General features: G+C 32.1%; 1 pseudogene; it reads left to right on the top strand.

Annotated features, from left to right (window-relative positions):
* Positions 1 to 13,179: 13,179 nt before the first annotated feature.
* Positions 13,180 to 19,599, top strand: LOC120182985 (annotated as a pseudogene).

The following is a 19,599-nucleotide window of genomic DNA, read 5'->3' as shown; positions in this document are numbered from 1 at the left end:
TTCATACAATTTATGGTTCCTCAGTATCGATACCCCTACCATGGTATCGATATTACCATACTAGGGTACCGATACCTTCCCATGGTATAGATATCACTTTTGCATTCTGTTTTAAAATGGTATCGATACCTTTCTTTCGGTATCGATACTCCCCCTTCGGTATCGATACTGATTGAATCAATATCGATAATGCGCAGCTAATTCATCCCATTTTAGCCTATAGTATCGGTACTGTTCTATCAGTACTGATACCTGTTCCCAAATTTTCCAGTTTTTTAAACCGATTATTATACAAATGAGGTCAAATTTCGTTATGTTTACCTCCCAAAATGCTACCAAACTCTTTATTACTTATACATACTAACTTTCCCTCGTTTAGATACTTAAAACATCTAGTATCCCTCAAGATCATTTGATTCTAAGATTCACACCACAATTTATATCTTATTTTTAAACTCATCCAATATTTCTAATATCTCATTCATCTCTTTAGCAAGTCAAATCTACCAATAAGCATCAATAAACACTCATATTTTAACATATCACTTTAAAATTGATTTTCTAAAATCTCCATTATTTCCCTTATCTCCTCATGTTAATCCCATCTAATCATTCTTTATGCATATATATCACTTAATGTTACCAAAGTAACCTATAATTTAAAGGAAACACTCGCTAATGGAAATTTACCTTATGCTAGAGAGGAGAGCACACCAACGTGAAGAAGAAGAAGAAGAAGAAGTGTAGGAATGTCTTACTTTCCTCTTTCTTTCTATTTAAAATCCCTAATCTATTTTCAAATTCATTTTCCTCTTAAAAGACCAAAGTGTCCTCTTAACTTATCTATTGATACAAATTAGTCTAAACACTATTCCAAATCATTTTTCTCATCTTTTACCACTTATTCAATTTAATCTTAAAATTTCAAATCTTTTCGATATAGTCCCTGGTCTAATATTTGGGATATTACAATAGTGATGTGTATGGGAGCAACGAATAGTAAGCCAAAGGTGGATTCCAATACTTTACTATATTCACTGATGACTTCAGTCGGTATGGGTATATTTATGTTATGCGCCGTAAATATGAAGCAGTTGAAAATTTTAAGGAATTCAAAAATGAAGTACAAAATCAACTAGGCAAGAGTATTAAGGCATTTCGATCGGATTGAGGTGGAGAATACTTGAGTCTAGAATTTGATGAACTCCTGAAAGAGTGTATGATTGTCTCATAACTTACGCCAGAGTGGAATGGGGTTTCTAAAAGGAATCGAACATTGTTAGACATGGTTCGATCAATGATAAGTCATAGTGATCGTTCGACTTTTTTTTAGGGACATGCACTTGAAATAGTCGCTTTCACACTAAATCGTGTTCCAACTAAATCGGTTCGAAAGACACCATACGAGATATATAATGGGAAGCGTCCTAGTATATCTTTTATAAAGATTTGGGGTTGTCAAGATTATGTCAAACATCAGATGTTTACAAATCTTGAACCTAAATCTCGTAAGTGTATATTTGTTGGATATCCTAAAGAAACTAAGGGATATTATTTCTTTAACCCTAACAAGAAAAAAGTGTTTGTTGCTCAAACGAAAGTCTTTCTCGAGAGATAATTTCTCTCAAAGAAAGGGAAGGGAAGAAATATTGAACTTGGAGAAGTTCAAGAACAAAATATCAGTGAACCAGAGTTTGAACAAGTTCCAAAAGTAGTTGAGGAACAATCAACAGAACATAACCACTGTGAAGATCCACAAGAGAACACCAAGTACATGAGAGATATGGATTTCTCGTTACCACACATGGAGACGTTCTTCTTATGGATCAAGATGAGCCTAAAACTTATTAAGGGGCAGTGTCAAGCCTAAGCTATGAGAAATGGCTTGAGGCCATGAGATCTTAGATGAATTCCATGTCAGTAAACCAAGTATGGACTTTGGTTGAACCACCTAAAGAGGTTAAACCTATAAGGTGTAAATGGTTTTTCAAGAAGAAAATAGACATGGATGGTAATGTCAAATATACAAGGGGCGATTAGTCGATAAAGGTTTTCGACAAGTTCATGGTGTAGACTATGACGAAACCTTCTCTCCCGTAGCTATGTTTAAATCCATCTGGATCTTGCTTGCAATAGTTGCATTCTATGATTATGAAATCTGACAAATGGGTGTCAAAATTGTTGTCCTTAATGGAAAACTCAAAGAGGGTGTGTATATGACACAACCATAAGGTTTTGTCACTTCAGGTAATGCAAGAAAGGTTTGCAAGTTACAGAGGTCTATTTATAGATTAAAACAAGCTTCTTGAAGCTGGAATCTTTTGTTTCAATATTACAATCAAAGAGTTTTGTTTTATCAAAAATGAAGATGAGCCTTGTGTTTATAAGAAGGCTAGTGGGAGCATTGTTTCTTTCCTAATCTTTTACATAGACGACATACTTATCATAGAAAATTATATACCTACTTTACAATATGTTAAGACTGACACATCCCCACATATTATGAGTTAAGATCTATAGAGATAGGTCTAGATGACTTCTAGGTCTGAGTCAAAGTACATATATAGACAAAGTGCTGAAAAGATTCAATATGGAAGAATCTAAGAAAGGATTCTTGCCTATGAGACATGGTATTTCTCTTTCGAAGGAAATGTGTCATTCAACTTCAAAAGAAAGAGAATGAATGAGTAAGATTACATATGCTTTAGCTATTGGTTTTATCATGTATGCCATGATATGTACTCGACCAGATGTATCGTATGATTTGAGCATGACAAGTCGGTATCAGACAAATCCTGGTGAAAATATCCTTAAGTAATTAAGAAGAACTAAGGATACTTTACTTGTCTATGGCAGAAAAGAAGAGCTTAGTTTAAAAGGTTATATTGATGCTAGTTTCTAAACTGACAACGATGACTAACGATCACAATCGAGTTTTGTGTTTTGTCTTAACAGAGGTGCTATGAGCTGGAAAAGTTCAAAGCAAGACACAATAGTTGATTCTACAATAGAGGCTGAGTATATTGCAGCTAGTGAAGCATCAAAAGAGGTTGTTTGGATCAAGAAGTTCATATATGAACTAGGGGTTGTTCTTAGCATATAAGATGCTATAGAACTCCGTTGTGATAACAATGGAGCTGTTGCACAAGCAAATGAACCAAGATCTCATCAATGGTCCAAACATATTCTTAGGCGCTTCAATCTCATTCGAGAGATCATAGATCTAGGAGATGTTGATATATGCAGAGTACACACTGATGACAACATTAGTGCTAGTGGAAGATTGTTAGAGTATGCCCAAAGACCAATCTTATGATGATTGTATTGACATATTTTATTTATCGTATTTATCAAATAAAATATTACCATTTTTTCTTTTATTGTATTTCTGTGCATTAAATAAACTAAAAGATAATAATGTCCGTATATTAATGTGATTATTATTAAAAGATCCTTAGTCAAGTATTATTATGGGCATGGATAGTAATAATACGCTGAAGACTAACATGTTATTAATTAAAGACAATGAGTTGTCATTGACATAAAGATGTCAAAATTAATTCATGAAAATATTGTTAGAGAACAATATATTATATTTGTAGACACCCGTTTTTGTCCGGGTCTTTTTTATTATTTTTATTTATTATTATATTATTATTATTTATTATTATTTTTACATTTTGTAGGCCTAAAGTACAATCCTCGAGCCCTTCAAGTTAGCCCTCAACCCAATCACCATTACAAGCCCATATGGACCTACTCAGCAGACTTGGAGCCCAAACCACCGAAGCCCAATTCAGTACCCGGATCTAACAACCCCAACAACTAATTCAGCTGACCTGAACCGACCCATAGAGAGGATCTGACCCGACCCCTAGGGTTTCTAAAACCCTAACCTTAGGGGTTTGATACTGTCGCCGCCAGTCCCAACTGTTGCCACCGATTATTCATGCCGCCACCAACAAATCTGCTAGCCATATCAACATCAACAGTAAAGACATAGAAATGAAAATAAAAAATAGAGAAACAAGGACCAAGGCTATCCCGAGGTAACGTACCATGGATAAACTCTCCCCCCTCTGTTTTCTTAATGGCTGAGAATGGGTAAAGGAATAAGAATAGGGTGTTTTGAAACCCTAAAATAGGTTTATATCATAACGAGTGAAACGACGCCGTTCAACAGAGGGGAGGGTATGCGTGTTTTGCAGAAAAAGGTCTAATATCATCTTTAGTCTTTGATCTTTTGTAATATCTCACCCGTGTTTTTACATTTTTAGGTAAATCGCAGTTTAGATCTTTCTAATTCTGTAATGTTTGTAATTTGATAATTCTAATGAAAGTTTATCTTTTCATTTTGGGCTTTGTATCTGTCTAATATTTTATTTTAGTCATATTTGCTTTATATAATATTTGTTTATCTATTTAGCTTTTGGACTGCTGATCTTGTATTATTTTCATTTTAGTGATCAAATAGAATTTTCGCATAATTTACTTTAAGCTTTTAATTCCTTTACACTTATATTTTGGTCATTGTTTCATATTGTTATCTTTTGGTTTAATTAATGTTTGGTCCCTTAGGTTTCTTGTTATTTTATTGTAGTCCTAAATAGTATTTAATGGGTTATTTTCATTTTGAGTACATAAAATGTTTAATATTTGCTATATGGGCTTTGTTTTATTTGTAATTACTTTTTAGTCCTTTAACTTTATGTTTTTGCTATTGTAGTCCCTTAATTTCCTTTTTTCACTTTTTAGTCCTTTAAGTGTCTGTAATTACAATTTTGAGCCTTCAAGTTTATGTTTTTGATATTTTAGTCCTTTAATTTCATTTTTTACTGCTTAGCATTTTAAGATTATGTTTTTACTAATTTATTCCTTAAGTTTTTTTTTGTTATTTTAGCCCTTAAGTTTTTGTAATTACTATTTTAGTCCTCTAATTTTCTATTTTTACTATTTTAACCCTTTAAGTGTTTATTATTACCATGTTAGTCCTCGTAATTAAATATTTATTTTTTTATCATTATATTTGGTTATTGTAATATTGATTTGTATTTATGTCAATCCCTTGTGTATATACATATTTTTACGTTAGGTATTTATTTATATCATATGTAAATAAATATGTTTCACTTTATTTGTTGTAAATATTTTATTTATATTTATTTTCATTGTATTTCTTTATTTAATATTGTTTGAATATGTTTCAAGAACGATATTTGTAGAACGGGTTTGGAAAGTATCACTTGATCGAAGTGGTACAATCCAATATGACATTCGAATAAATACGAACTTGAAATAAATCCATTTTATTTTACTAATTAATTTATTTATTTTACTGATACAATGTGTGTTATTTTAATTCAAAATTTATTTCATTGTATGCAAATGCAAATCGTTGATTTTCATTTATATTCGATTCATATATTTATTAATAAGATAATATTCTTTTAATGATAAGAAATAGTCGAGTTATCTTTTCCGATGGAGGATTGCTAATTTCGAGATTTCCTTTCGAGTTAAAGAATTTTATGTTCTTAATTAATTCGAAGCAAATTAAACGATGTTCAATAAAAGGGATCATCTTTTAACTTTATATTCAATTTGTAATTTCCACCATTATGACAACGTGTAAGCAACACAGTACCAATTTTTGGGCGTTGTGGGGATGCTAATCCTTCCTCACACGTAATCGACTCCCGAACCCGTTTTAATCGAATCTTTGGTGACGCAGACCAAATTTTGTCTTATGAAATGATTTTTCTTAAAATTATTTTAAAAGACATTTTTAGGTATTCGACCTACCTAACCCAAAGGTCGATGGTGAATCCTATCCAAATCAATTCTAAAATCACTCAATTTTTTCAAATTAAAGTCATAATCGTTTTTAAAATAATATTTAATTGTTTATAAAAAAAATGGTTATGACAGGATCGACCTGCTATAGCATATGTCTTGGATTATTATGTGATGGTCAAGATATTGCTCATAGTGACAACTATATGTATAATTATGTTTTGATAAAGTTAAACACTCTCCGTAACTGGTTGCACTATAAAGACTGGCATTGAACATATCATGATATATATAGTGGGGTGTGAATTATCGAGATAGGATTTGTCCTTCCTACATAATAGGAAATATATCACATGTCACTTGATTGAGTGAGACTAGAAATTCATGGCCATGCTCGAATAATTTGATATGAGATATAAAAAAAATTATTAAATTATTATAGTTTACTCTAGATATCAAGAAATAATAGATAGGTTACACTAGTGTTACTATTCCAAGAGTTGTGCCTATTCTAGATATAAAGGACAAAAGGATATAATACATTAAAAGAGTTCGCCACGAACATGTTATGTCGAATCATGACTTCCCGTAACTTAGGTAACAATGACATATTGCTAGATGTCACTCATTTCTTGTAATATTAGAATAGTTCTAATTATTAATACTAACATTACAGGAACCTACAGGGTCACACCCAATGGTTGAAAAAAGAAAGCAACTTATAAATGTGTCACATATGTAAAATTTGATTGTACATGAATAAAATATGTATTTAATATTAATATATGTGTGTGTGTGAGAGAGAGAGAAATTTTAATTACACATGAATACCAAATTTAATTAAAATAATGTAATTATACTCTTAATTATATTATGATTTAAAAACCCTAATAGATAGGGCGACACATATATATAAGGGATGAGTTGGTCTAACAACCATTAATCCCTTTTGAAAATTTCAAAACTCCTAGAATAATTTTAGAGAAAGATTTTGCTCTCAACTGCTTTTAAACCAAGTGAACTGAGTAGAGGTCGAGATGATTTTTCTTGGAGGCTAGGATTCAAACTATTCGTGATCACCATTATCCGTTGTTGTCTTTGTTGATTTTCAAGGAACCCAATGCAAGTAATCACATCCCTTCCTTCCGATTTTGGATTTAACACACTTGGATCGCTGGTGAGACTGTCACATTTTGTTTCCGTTGCGCCATAGGGTACGCCAATGGTCCCAACAATTATATTTTCATCTCTCTATATTACATTTTCTCATACCCTATTAATCTACGATTTTAGCATAACTCTTATCATATACTTTTACATCACCATATGCATATGTATAATAGTTGTAATATCTATAATTGGATTTATTTAAACATCTTTATGGTTGTTGTCTACTGGCACACGACTACCCGCAGACAACAACTATTACTATAATATTCATATTACACACATATGTTCATCATTCATATTTCAATCCAAAACAATATAACTTTTTGTCTACAAATCATTCAATATAAATCAAACTTTGCATATAAAACTTTACTATAATACAATAATTAAACTTGTATTGTCATTTCTTCTTGTATTATTCCTTTTTCCATACTACTCTTTTTCGTTGTATTGTTCTTTTCACTACACTGTTTCATTTATTGTTATGTATCTTTTATTGTACTATATCCTTTACTGTAATGTATATTTTTTTGTATTATTTCTTTTAGCTTTATTTTATCCCCCAATGTATTTTAAATGAGAATGTCATGTACACAAGTCTCATCGAGTGCTAAACAGGAGCATAGGTATTGTACAACACAATAACACTATACTAAGTATTGGGATGGCAGTTCATGACGTCAAAACACCATAAACCCCATAATTGCACACATAGTGTCAAGAATAGGCGAATGTACTAAATACAAGAGTACCCAATGGTGCTAATACTGGAGTGCACAAAGCATTAATACAGGAGTGTGTATTTGTGCTAATACATGAGTGCACGAATGCTCTAATACATGAGTGCATATTCATACTAATAAAGGAGTGCATGTTTGCACTGACATATGAAAATATTATAGGAAATCGAGTTCATATATTATTTTAATCTTGTATTAATACTTTAACTAACAAATTCATATGCAAATAGATATTCTCAAATTACCATTAATGTATATTAAATACTAAATTCTTTATCAAATCAAAAACTATTAAATTGACTTTTCAAGTCCCTTAAATAATTATTTCTTACAACTATGCACTTAATTGTTCAACAATTCACATTATATCCAATCTTATGCATTAATTTTTCATAATTATCAATTCTCTACCAACTTTCAAAAGCTTATAAGTTGATCATCTATCTTATACAACTTTCTATATTGATCCAAAAAAATCCATATTAATCATTCAAATTCCTCTAATATTTATTTAAACTTAACAAACCGTCTCATGCTCATTTTTTTACTTTAATCCATACTTTCTTCATATTTATAATTTAATCCTTTAACTTATATATCAACCTTAATACAATTCTTATTTCAACCCGTAATTTCTCCATATTTATTATTTAATCCTTTTTAACATTAAATTCCAAATTTAAGCATCGTAAAACAAAAATAAAAACATTTCAACAATGTATTCAATGTCTACTCATCAATTTATACCAATTTCAATTTCAAACTCATAATTTATATAAATTTGTAATTTAGTGCCTAATCTTAACAATCTTACAAAATTAACTTCATTTCAAACTTCAATTAATATAACCAAAATTTCTAGTATTTAATTTAAACATAATACTTCATTAGTTACAAAGTTTTCACTTGACTTCCTTTTTTCCATATTTACTATTTGGTGCTCAAACTTTACCAAATTTCCAATTCAGTCCAATTACATATTCTAATATCATATTCAACGTCCTAATATTTAAATTCCAACATAGTACTTCAATTATTAAACCATTACACTTAAATCCTCATTTTTCCAAAACTTTCGAATAAGTCATTATATTTTCACACATTTCTAATTTAATCCAAATCAATATTCCAATACCAAAACTTAACACTCCAACATTCAATTTCAACATAACACATCAACTATTAAAAATTACACATTAATTTCCATAATTTTCATTTTATGTGAATAAGTCCATATACTTTCACAATTTTCCAAATTGGTCCAAATCACATCCAAAACATGTACAGTCATTCTAATATCAATTCTAAACCTTAGGAAAATTTTCCATAATTTTTCCATTAATTCTTCATCAAGGCCGAATACTTTAAGCTAAAATTCAAAATTTGTCAACTTGATTTCAAGTATGAACTCAAGCTCCTAACATTAACTTCATACAAATTCAATCATTCTCATATTAAAATCAATCCAAATTCAATATTTCTTCATAAACCTTAACTATAATTGAACCCAACACAAACATATTTTAGATGATTTTAATCATCACACAAGATTGAAAACAATTTTGCAACACTTCAAATATCATATTCCAACCTTATTTCATTTTATTTAAACCTCTTTTCCATCCATCATATTCATCAAATCACAATTCAAGTAAGAAAACGATGAAATATTAATACCAATCTATAGAGAATTTGATATAGTTATTTTTCTATTTTATGACTTAATCCAAAAAACAAAGAAAGAAGACTAAAATGAAGAAAAAGAAAGAAAACATACCTTATTTTCTTCTAGGACTCACGGAATATATATAGAGAAGATGAAGAAATTTTTTCTATATAATTCGTGAGAAATATCTCATGTACATGTACACTTGTCAAGTTATTAATTAAATGAACATAAAATTCCTTTAATACATAATTATAATTTTATCCTTTAAAAATCATGATAATTACCACTTGTTACTATAATACCTTCCATTTTAATAATCAAAAAGTCAAAGATGGACAAATATAATTCACTTTTCACCTTTACCCTTTGTAATTTTCAAAAATTACAATTTAGTCACCAAAATTTACAATTTCATCTTGGAAAAATCGACCTTAATTCCAGGAATTCGTGTCAAATGTTAATACTATAAAATATAGAAATAATATTTTGAACTTCTTTCCATCATCCTTCAATTTTTCCTAATTTTCAGATTTAATGTGATTATCCGAATATTTTACCGGACTTTATCTCTTCATAGCTTTTTACACAATCTCCAATCTCCTATTATCCGAATATTTTACCGGACTTTATCTCTTCATAGCTTTTTACACAATCTCCAATCTCCTGATCAAAATTTGAATTCCATATAGAATGCATTCTTAAATATGAACTTTTTATTTATGGAATAAAAATCCTTTTTGTGAAAATTACCATTTTGGTTCTTGAATTTTCCCAAATTTCTACTTTGGCCATCAAACTTTTCAAATTTTAGATTTTGGTCACTTGCTGAAATTTTGAGGTATTACAATTCTTGTTTTTGACTATTTTTCTTTTATTTTAATACAATTTAGTTTCTTAAATTTGAATTTATTTTCTATTTTGATTTTTTTAAAATTTTATTTGGCTTCAATTAGGTCATTTACTGTCTGCATTATTGTTTTTAATTTCTTGCTTTGCTTCATCATTTCTTTTTTAAATATCAACGGTGGAATTGACATAAACTTGATGAAATTATTTTAGAGAAATATTGATATAAAAATTTAAAATTTAGAAATTAAGGAAATATTTTTCTTCAAAACGATTAATGATATAATCACCTAAATTTTAAAGTACGTATTTTTTACGGGTCACATTTTAAATTGAAAATCCAAGTATTTTAGGAAAATTTATTAGATAATATCTTAAATTCATCTTGATTATTTTCAGTGAAAGAGTATATATTTTAAAACCAGGTGAGTTAAAATAATTTAATATTTTAAATAAAAATATTCTTTTAAAATAAAATTCGGTTATTTTAAAAATATTTTAAGGGATCATATATAAACATTTAATTTTTGAATTTATAATTTTTGATGATTTGAACAACATATATTTAACGAAGTATTACTTCTTAAACGTTGTGAGATTTAATCTTTCATTACACGTAATCATACCATATAACTTATTTTTTATTTTACAGACCTAAAGTTATTATTTTAAAAAAAATTAATTAATAGTAAAATTTTATTAAAATAAGAATATTTTTAAATGATTTAATCAAACTTTAATAACAAAAAAAATGGCGATGACCCTTATTTTTTTTTCAAAAATTTTCAGGTGGCCTCAAAACCATTACAACAATAACGTTTATAATTTTATATTTTTTTAAAAATATAAAATATTTAATATTATTAATTTTAAAATAACTTTATTTTTAAAAAAAATTAAGATTTTAATAATAATAATAATAATAATTTATTATTTTTAAGTTTATCGTAATTTTTAGAAAATTATAATTATTTTATAAATTTCAACAAAATTTAAATATTTTTAGATTTTTTGAAATTTTATTTACAATGTTTAACAATTTCTAAAAAATATAAAAATGAAATGGGACAATAATGATACTCCAAAAAAAAGACGCACGAATCGAGTGACTTCAGTCTAAATTTTTTTGTTATTCTTTTAAGTCTCGGTTTTGAGCATCAGAAATGTCAGAGGTGTAAACGTTCAATGTCAAATGATTAAAAGTTATCTTTAAACAAATACTACTTTGTACTCACCTATATTAAAAAAAACACTTAACTATTAAAATTAATTAAGGTTTGATAAACAATAATTATGGTATTTATTTAAAGTAATTTTCAAATTTTTTTTACGAACCAAGTTACCTTAGTGGTAGAAGGAATAATTATTATTCCTAGAGGTCATATGTTCGAATACACTACAAAGTATTTAAACGTTAGTTGTTAAATGTTTAAGAGAGTCTTCAGAACATATACTGTCATTTGTAAACAACCCTAGATTAATCAAAAATAAATAATTAAGGTGTTTATTTAAAGTAATTTGCTATTTTGAGGATTCAAGTTAATTTTATTTCCCCCCAAAAGTATCAGGATGTCAATTAACCTTAAATCAAAAAAAATAATAATATTTTCATTTTTATGGAAAAATCGAGGAGTTATGCAGTGCGTCAACCTTAATATACGGCTAAAGAAATGTGCTATCGGTTTTGTTATTATTTTTTTAACAAAACCGATAAAAATTACGGGAAACATTATTATTTCTACCTAAAACATTATTATTTCTACCTAAAACATTAATGTTCTTAACATTTCTTGTAAAATGCCCAATAATAACAAAACCAGTAGAAAAAATAACAAAACCGGTAGCGTTTTACCAAACCCGGTAAAGCGCCCAATAATAACAAAACATGTAAAAATAATAACGTTTCCGGTAATTTTTACAGGTTTTGTTAAAAAATAATAACAAAACCGGTAACTTCTTTTTTTAACCGTATATTAAGACTGTCGCACGTGATCATTTCCCGGAAAAAAAATCATCTTTCAAGTTCATAAAAAATTGAAAATAATTCATAAAAAAATGAAAAAGTTAAAAGTCAGGTTTTTAATTATTTAATGGGTGGGCAATTTTAATGAATTAGGTTTGTAAGTACTGAGATAATTAAATACATTTATGAATATCATTTATTACGAGTAATTGAAATTAATTCTACTATTATTTGTTTTGTCTAGAGGTATTATATGAGTTGAGTAATTCGTAAGTGACTCAAACTCCAATCGATCAAAATTCAATTAATGTTTAATTCGATTTTCTCGATTAGAAGTTAACTTAAAATTTTAATGAGTTGTCTAATTAATTTTTTTTATGTACTTAGTCTAAACTAATAATAGTTTTTTTTGTATTTTAATCATTATAAATGTATATAACATTTTACCCATTCATTTGTAAAGATTTCGAGATGTTCATGTATGTATGTGTATGCATTTCATATTTTGCATTTTGTGTCATAATGTTTCAATTTAGAAAATAATCTATATGTTCATCTTGCGTCACAATTCATCCCATAATTTTCATAAATGGTCAAGGTGATTCAACAGAGAAAAAATGCATATATTCATATCATCTTCATATGATTTTTTATGTGCCGATATTATTATAATTTTAGATAATGTTATATGTTAAAAATTAGTTTTCATTAACGATGTACGCCCAAACATTAAATCTTTAAAAAAATAATACTCATTTTAACCACTTAAATTACTTGATAAATTTAGTTTTAACCGTTAATTATATCTAATCATCGCAGATATCAGACAATAATATAAATATTATATTCAAAACCCAAATTTTCAAAACAAAACAAGTAATAATAAATGAAGGTAGGCTTATATTAATTGCGAATAAATGTATAAGTACAGCTTGTAAGGTTCTAACCATCGGGGAGAAAAGACGTACTCTTTGAAGCGAAAATCATAGGAAAAAAACATGGGTTTGAAGTACTCGTGGAGGTTTCTTGCACTTGTTCTTGTATTTGTATTTGTATTTGTATTTGCTAATTTTCATGGCCTTAATCATGCATAAAAAGGTATGCTACTTGAGAGTGCTCCCAATCAAGCTTTTGTTTTTCACTTTTTAACTATCATATTTTCTTTTGGATAAACCATAATTTTATTACCCAAAATAACAAATTATGCTACAACCAAAACCAATCAGCAGACTGAACAAAATGAACAAGATACACAAAAAACCAGTGGTTGGTTATACAATTCCCCAAGCATTACAAAGGGCAAAATTAGTGTAATTTAGTCTATTAATAGGTTTCCCCCTAAGACGTATACCAACAACTATGATAATTTCCTTAAGAAAATTGTCGGCAGTACGCGATCGACCTTGGTACATTCTACGATTTCGTTCTTGCCACGGGAAGTAAATAAAAGCATTCCAATAAATTTTCAAGATTGTGGTAGTAAGGGATTTCCCTTTCCACGTTAAGCACGCCCGAGAGACCATTGCTTCCCAAGTCAGAGCTGTGAAGGTCATTCCATTCAGTAGAAGAATAGATTTCCAGAGATCGACAGCCATGGGACAAATGGAAAACAAGTGATCCCTTGTTTCATTACAGTTTCTGCAATTTACACAAATAGCAACATTATTTATTCCCATTTTTTGTAGCCAATCACTGGTAGGTAACTTGTTCAAAATGGCCATCCAAACGATCAGGCTATGCTTTGGTACATGCATAGGATACCAAATGAGCCTGTGCCATTCAACTTTCCGCCGCTGCATCCGAATCTTATCCCAAATTTCATTGGTGTGCAGTATGCCTGAAGTAATCAGAGGAAAAGCGATGGTCCTCATTTTGAGAATTCGGTTGATACACCAGCTGTTATTTCTCCCAGCTTCAAACTGCCAAAAGTTTTGGTGCTTAAAAACGTAATTATGGAGCCATGCCACCCAAAGAGAACCTTCGCCTGCAAGGATTTTCTTAATGAGACTAATAATGCAAGCCCTGTTCCAAATAGAAGTGTTTTTCAGCCCTAAACCTCATTCAGCCTTTGTAGAACAAAACTGATCCCAGCTTACTCTAGCTCCTTTTGCCGATTTATCTGCTCCTTTCCAAAAGAATCTTGAGCAGAGTTGATCCACAGATTTTAAGATAGAAGCAGGGAGGATTAGTTGTCGACACCAGAAGTTATTGACACTAAATAAAATTGATCTGATAAGTTCGAGTCTGCCAGCATAACTAAGACTCCTAGCAGACCAGTGATGCAGCCTTTGCCTAATTCTGTCAAGCAGTGGTTCGCAGTCTTTCAAGGAGAGTTTACGAGTAACTAGGGGAATCTCAAGGTACCTAACAGGCAGACATCCCAATTTAAATCCAGAAATACATTTCAACTCCTCTAAAACCGTAGAAGAAATACCCACAGAGAAGAGTTCGCACTTGGTCGAATTTAAGTTAAGTCCTGAGACTTGATAAAATTGTTGAAGAACACTCAAGACACCAACCACTAAGTCAATGTTTCCTTTACAAAAAATCGATAGATCGTCTGCAAATGCTAGATGAGTAAGCCCGATCTTTTTGCATTTAGGATGAAAGGAAAAGATACCTTTGGCAGCAGCTAGATTTAGCATTTTAGATAGGACATTCATTGCAAGCACGAAGAGGTAAGGGGAAAGGGGGTCCCCTTGCCTTAAACCTCTTGCCCCTTTGAAATAACCTACCAAGGTACCATTAAAAGCAATAGAGTACCTAGCTTGAGAAAAACAAGATTCAATCCAAGATATAAATTTTTGAGGCAGCTCGAGTGCATTGAGGATTGATGAAATGAATCTCCAATGCAAGGAATCAAAGGCCTTATGAAGATCAAACTTCATTGAGCATCTTGGAGAAGAGGATTTCCTTCCATAACTTTTAACTATCTCCTAGCAAGAAGGGAATTGTCGATGATGTTTAGGCCACGGATAAAAGCGGTTTGGTTCAAGGTGATAATCTCAGGCATAAGATATGTCATTCTGCTAACAATGATTTTAGAGATAATCTTGTATAAGACAGAACAGCAGGATATCGGCCTGAAGTCTTTGACAACACAGGGGTTAGGAACTTTGGGAACAAGAACAATAATTGTGGAGTTGAAGGCTCGATGGATGTATCCATTACAGAAAAAATAATTCATTGCCTTAGTAACATCTTTACCCACAATAGACCAGCAATTCTTAAAGAAGAAAGGGGAGAATTCATCCGGTCCAGGGGCTTTTTCATTGCCATGGGAAAATAAGGCATTTTGAATTTCTTCGGGATTTACCTCCTTAACTAGATAAGAAGAAGCTTCTAAGGGGATTGAACAATTAAGGAGTTCTTTGAGAGTGGAGAGGTCAAATTCCTTGACCATGGGATCAACAGAGCCGAGCATCTTAGAGAAAAAAGAAGTAACTTCATTTGCCATTGAATCAAATGTTTCAAGCCTATTACCCCCTTCATCAACAAGGATTCTTATAGAATCCCTCTTCTTTTTATAAGTTACAATTGAATGGAAAAACTTGGTGTTTTTATCACCATCTTTTATCCATTGAACTTTAGCCTTTTGTTTGAGGAACAAAGATTCAACTTCTTCAAGGTTCTTCAGCTGGTCTTGGAGTTCAAGTTCCTTCACAATGCTATCTTCACCTTTGAGAGTGAGAAGTTGCTGATTTTCCAGCTCAATTCTCTTTAATTTCACTCGATCCGAAAGATTACTGAAATGATCTTTGTTGAAATTCTTGAGACTGTATTTGAGCCTTCTAAGCTTAGTAAATAAAACCTTCATGGGATTGCCATAGGCCTCTTGGTACCACGAATTCCTGACAGTATTAATGAAACTGGGGTGAGTAGTCCAGAAATTAAAAAAATTGAATGGTTTAGGTCTGATAGCAGGGGACTCTTTGGAAAGCCATAAGATGGCCATGCTATGATCCGAGATACTAGGCGCAAGGAATTCAACAAATGATTGTTGAAAAAAAGAATCCCAGCTAGGATTAACCATAATCCTATCTAGTTTTCTAGCAAGAAAATGATCATGTTGCATATTACTCCAAGTAAACTTAGGTCCAAAGTATGGATGATCAAGGAGATCAAGCTCTTGAGTAATGTCTTGAAACTCCTTCATATCAGGAGAAGAATAAGGACCTAACAGCTCATGATCTGAGCTTTAATGGGAATGCAGAAAAATGTTGAAGTCTCCTCCTAAGACCCATGGAGCTTGATTAACAGTAGAGCTAAGTTCTCGTAAATTTTTCCACAGATGTCTTCTGTTAATCCCTTCATTACTGCCATATATAGCCGAAATGAAGACTAAGTAGCCGAAAACAGTCCCTTTAGCAGTGATAATTTGATCAGAAACTTGTATTATTGATAAATCAATTCCCTTCCTCCATAAAAACCAAATTCTACCATTAGTAGCATAATCATAATTGGTGCAAACATTCCAATTAGAGAAATTAGAATTAAGAATTGCCTCTAATTTGCCCAATTTAACTCTAGTCTCCAAAAGACAAAGAGCATCTACTTTGTGTTGTAATGCTCTGTGGACCACTTTATTCTGTTTTAGAGGATTATTAAGTCCTCTAACGTTCCAAAAGCTGATTATCATTGGGGGGGTGGTGTTCCCATGGAACCCCTATGACTTGCAACTGGTTTAGTTTTAACTTTATCTAGTTGATCTTTCTTCTTCGTTTTTAGCTCATTAACCAAAACATTAACTCCCATTGATGCAGCCCTGGGCTTCCTTGAAGGCATTTCTAAAGAAGGAGAGTCCTCCTCAACAGAGTTGAGGACTTCAAATCTGTTTTTAGGTCTTCCTTTACCTTTTTTAGAATTTTCAGGAAGAGAAGTTTTGGCAATATCAGGATCTTCAACACTCTGATGAGAAGAATGATCATTTCCAGCAGGAAGATTTTTAACAGAAATTTCATCAGTCTGCTTGATAGATTTACCAGCAGAAGAACTAATTGCAGGATTTTCAACAGGCTGATGATTGGGTTGCTCATTTCTAGCAGCTAGATTAAGAGTAATGTCATCAACCAACTCCCCTACTTGATGCACAGTCTGAGGTTCTCCAACAACAGAAGATACCTCTAATTTATTAGAAAAATTAGATAGGGGAACCTCTTGCAGAGAGTTAATTCCAGCATCGTTAGGAACAATATTAGCAGGATCTTGAAGAGCTTCAGCACCTCCAATAAGAACTGCTGCCGAATTAGCAATGGTTCCTTCCTTCTTTTTCCAGACTTGGGAAACAGGAGGAATAACATAAGATTTGTGCTGGCAACCTTTGTCAGTATGGCCAAACACCTTACATTTTTTACAAGCAGGCGGAAACCAAGGAACCTCGACTCTGATTGAGATTTTTTGACCATCGCTAATCACTACTTCAATGAACTTGGGAATAGTATCATTGAATCCAATTTCAATACAGACTTACGCATATTCAAGCCTAGTTTTTGAAGCAGTGAACGAATCCATTGAGAGAGGAACTCCAATGGCGCTAGAGATTATCATCCATATAATTTATTCTTATAAAGGTATGATAATATGCATTTGCAGCTCCAAAATATAGCTTTATCCAAGAAGCGACCTCTGCTCCACAAGTCTCATTCTACGACTATATAATCATAGGCGGGGGAACCGCTGGCTGTCCGCTAGCGGCGACGTTGTCGACGCGAAATGCAAATGTTCTAGTCTTGGAAAGAGGGGGGTCGCCCTACGCTAACACCACCAAAATAAGGATGGAAAACTTTATCACTACTCTTACCGACGGGTCCCCGGATTCATTCTCGCAACCTTTCATATCAGAGGACGGAGTTCCCAACAACCGAGCAAGGGCTCTTGGAGGCGGAACGACGATTAATGTCGGCTTTTACTCGCGTGCCGAACCGTTATTCCTAGAGCAGATAGGTTTAGACGAAGCATTAGCGAAAGATTCGTACGAGTGGATTGAGAAGAAGTTGGTTAACAAGCCGGTTTCGTTCGAATGGCAAACCGCAGTGAGAAATGGGTTGCTTGAAGCTGGGGTTTTACCCGACAATGGATTTACGTATGCTCATATTAATGGTACTGAAACTAGTGGAACTATTTTTGACAGAAATGGAAATCGACATACTGCAGCTGATCTGCTCGAGTATGCTAATCCAAGGAGGATTAAGGTTTACTTGCATGTTGTTGTGCACAAGATCACGTTTAAGACTAAAGGTACTTACGTATAATTAATGGTTAATTTAAGCATAAATTCTAACAAATTATCATATGAAATTCTTGATTCACTTCTAGTTTTTTTTTTCTCAAAATAAAATGAATGGCAGATGGACCGATACCAAAAGCCGACGGGGTGATCTTTTACGATGCGAATGGAGGGAAGCATATGGCATACTTGAAAAACAAGTTGAACAATGACGGCGATATAATTTTATCGGCAGGTGCGATCGGCAGCCCGCAATTGCTAATGCTGAGCGGCATTGGTCCTGCGGCTCAGCTCCTGTCATTGGGCATCAAGGTGGTGCTAGACCAGCCCATGGTCGGCCGAGAGATGAGAGATGTACCATTAAACAGTCTTATAGTTCCTTATTCAAATCACATTCAGCTCTCACTGTCTACGACCGTGGGAATCGCAAACTCCGGCAACAGCTACATTATAACGTTCAATGGATTTGATCTGTCAGCCCTTTCCGTGTCCGGTGGGGATCAGCTCCAGAGCTCTACGGCCTTCCCAGAAGCAGCGGCGAATTCAACGACAAACCTCGGAATAATCGATTAAAGGTCCGATATCAAAGGGTTATCTTGAGCTTCGAAACACAAATATCGGTGACAACCCTAGGATAAGATTCAACTACTTCCAGGCAGCAGAGAATTTAAGGCACTGTGTTCAAGGTATGCAAACTGTTATCGACGTCGTGAATTCGGAGTCGTTGTCGAGATTCCGTATTGGAAACATGACGACACGAGATCTTTTGGAGATGATGGTGAACATGCCACTGAACCTGAGACCAAAACATCCGAATGCTACAACTTCATTGGAACAGTATTGCATGGACACAGTGATGACGGTGTGGCATTATCTTGGAGGCTGCCAAATTGGGAAGGTTGTTGATAGGAATTTCAAGGTATTCGGGGAGGATAGACTTAGGGTTATTGATGCTTCTACCTTTACTTTCTCTCCTGGCACCAATCCTCAGGCCACAATTATGATGCTTGGAAGGTCATTTTAATTTCCCATTTTTTTCAACAAATATCACTTTTTCCCTGCATTATTTATAGTACTGATATAAATACCTTATTTTCTATCATTTTTTGATGCAGAAGCATGGGGCAAAGGATTCTCCAAAGTAGAAGAAGCTGATCCAATCCTGTTCCATACAAGTTCGCTTGAGAAATTG

This window comes from Hibiscus syriacus, unplaced genomic scaffold (assembly GCF_006381635.1).
Source record: "Hibiscus syriacus cultivar Baekdansim isolate YM2019G1 unplaced genomic scaffold, ASM638163v2 tig00112738_pilon, whole genome shotgun sequence".
Classification (NCBI taxonomy): domain Eukaryota; kingdom Viridiplantae; phylum Streptophyta; class Magnoliopsida; order Malvales; family Malvaceae; genus Hibiscus; species Hibiscus syriacus.
The sequence above is the reverse complement of the archived record's forward strand: the minus strand, read 5'-3'. Positions and strand labels throughout refer to the sequence as shown.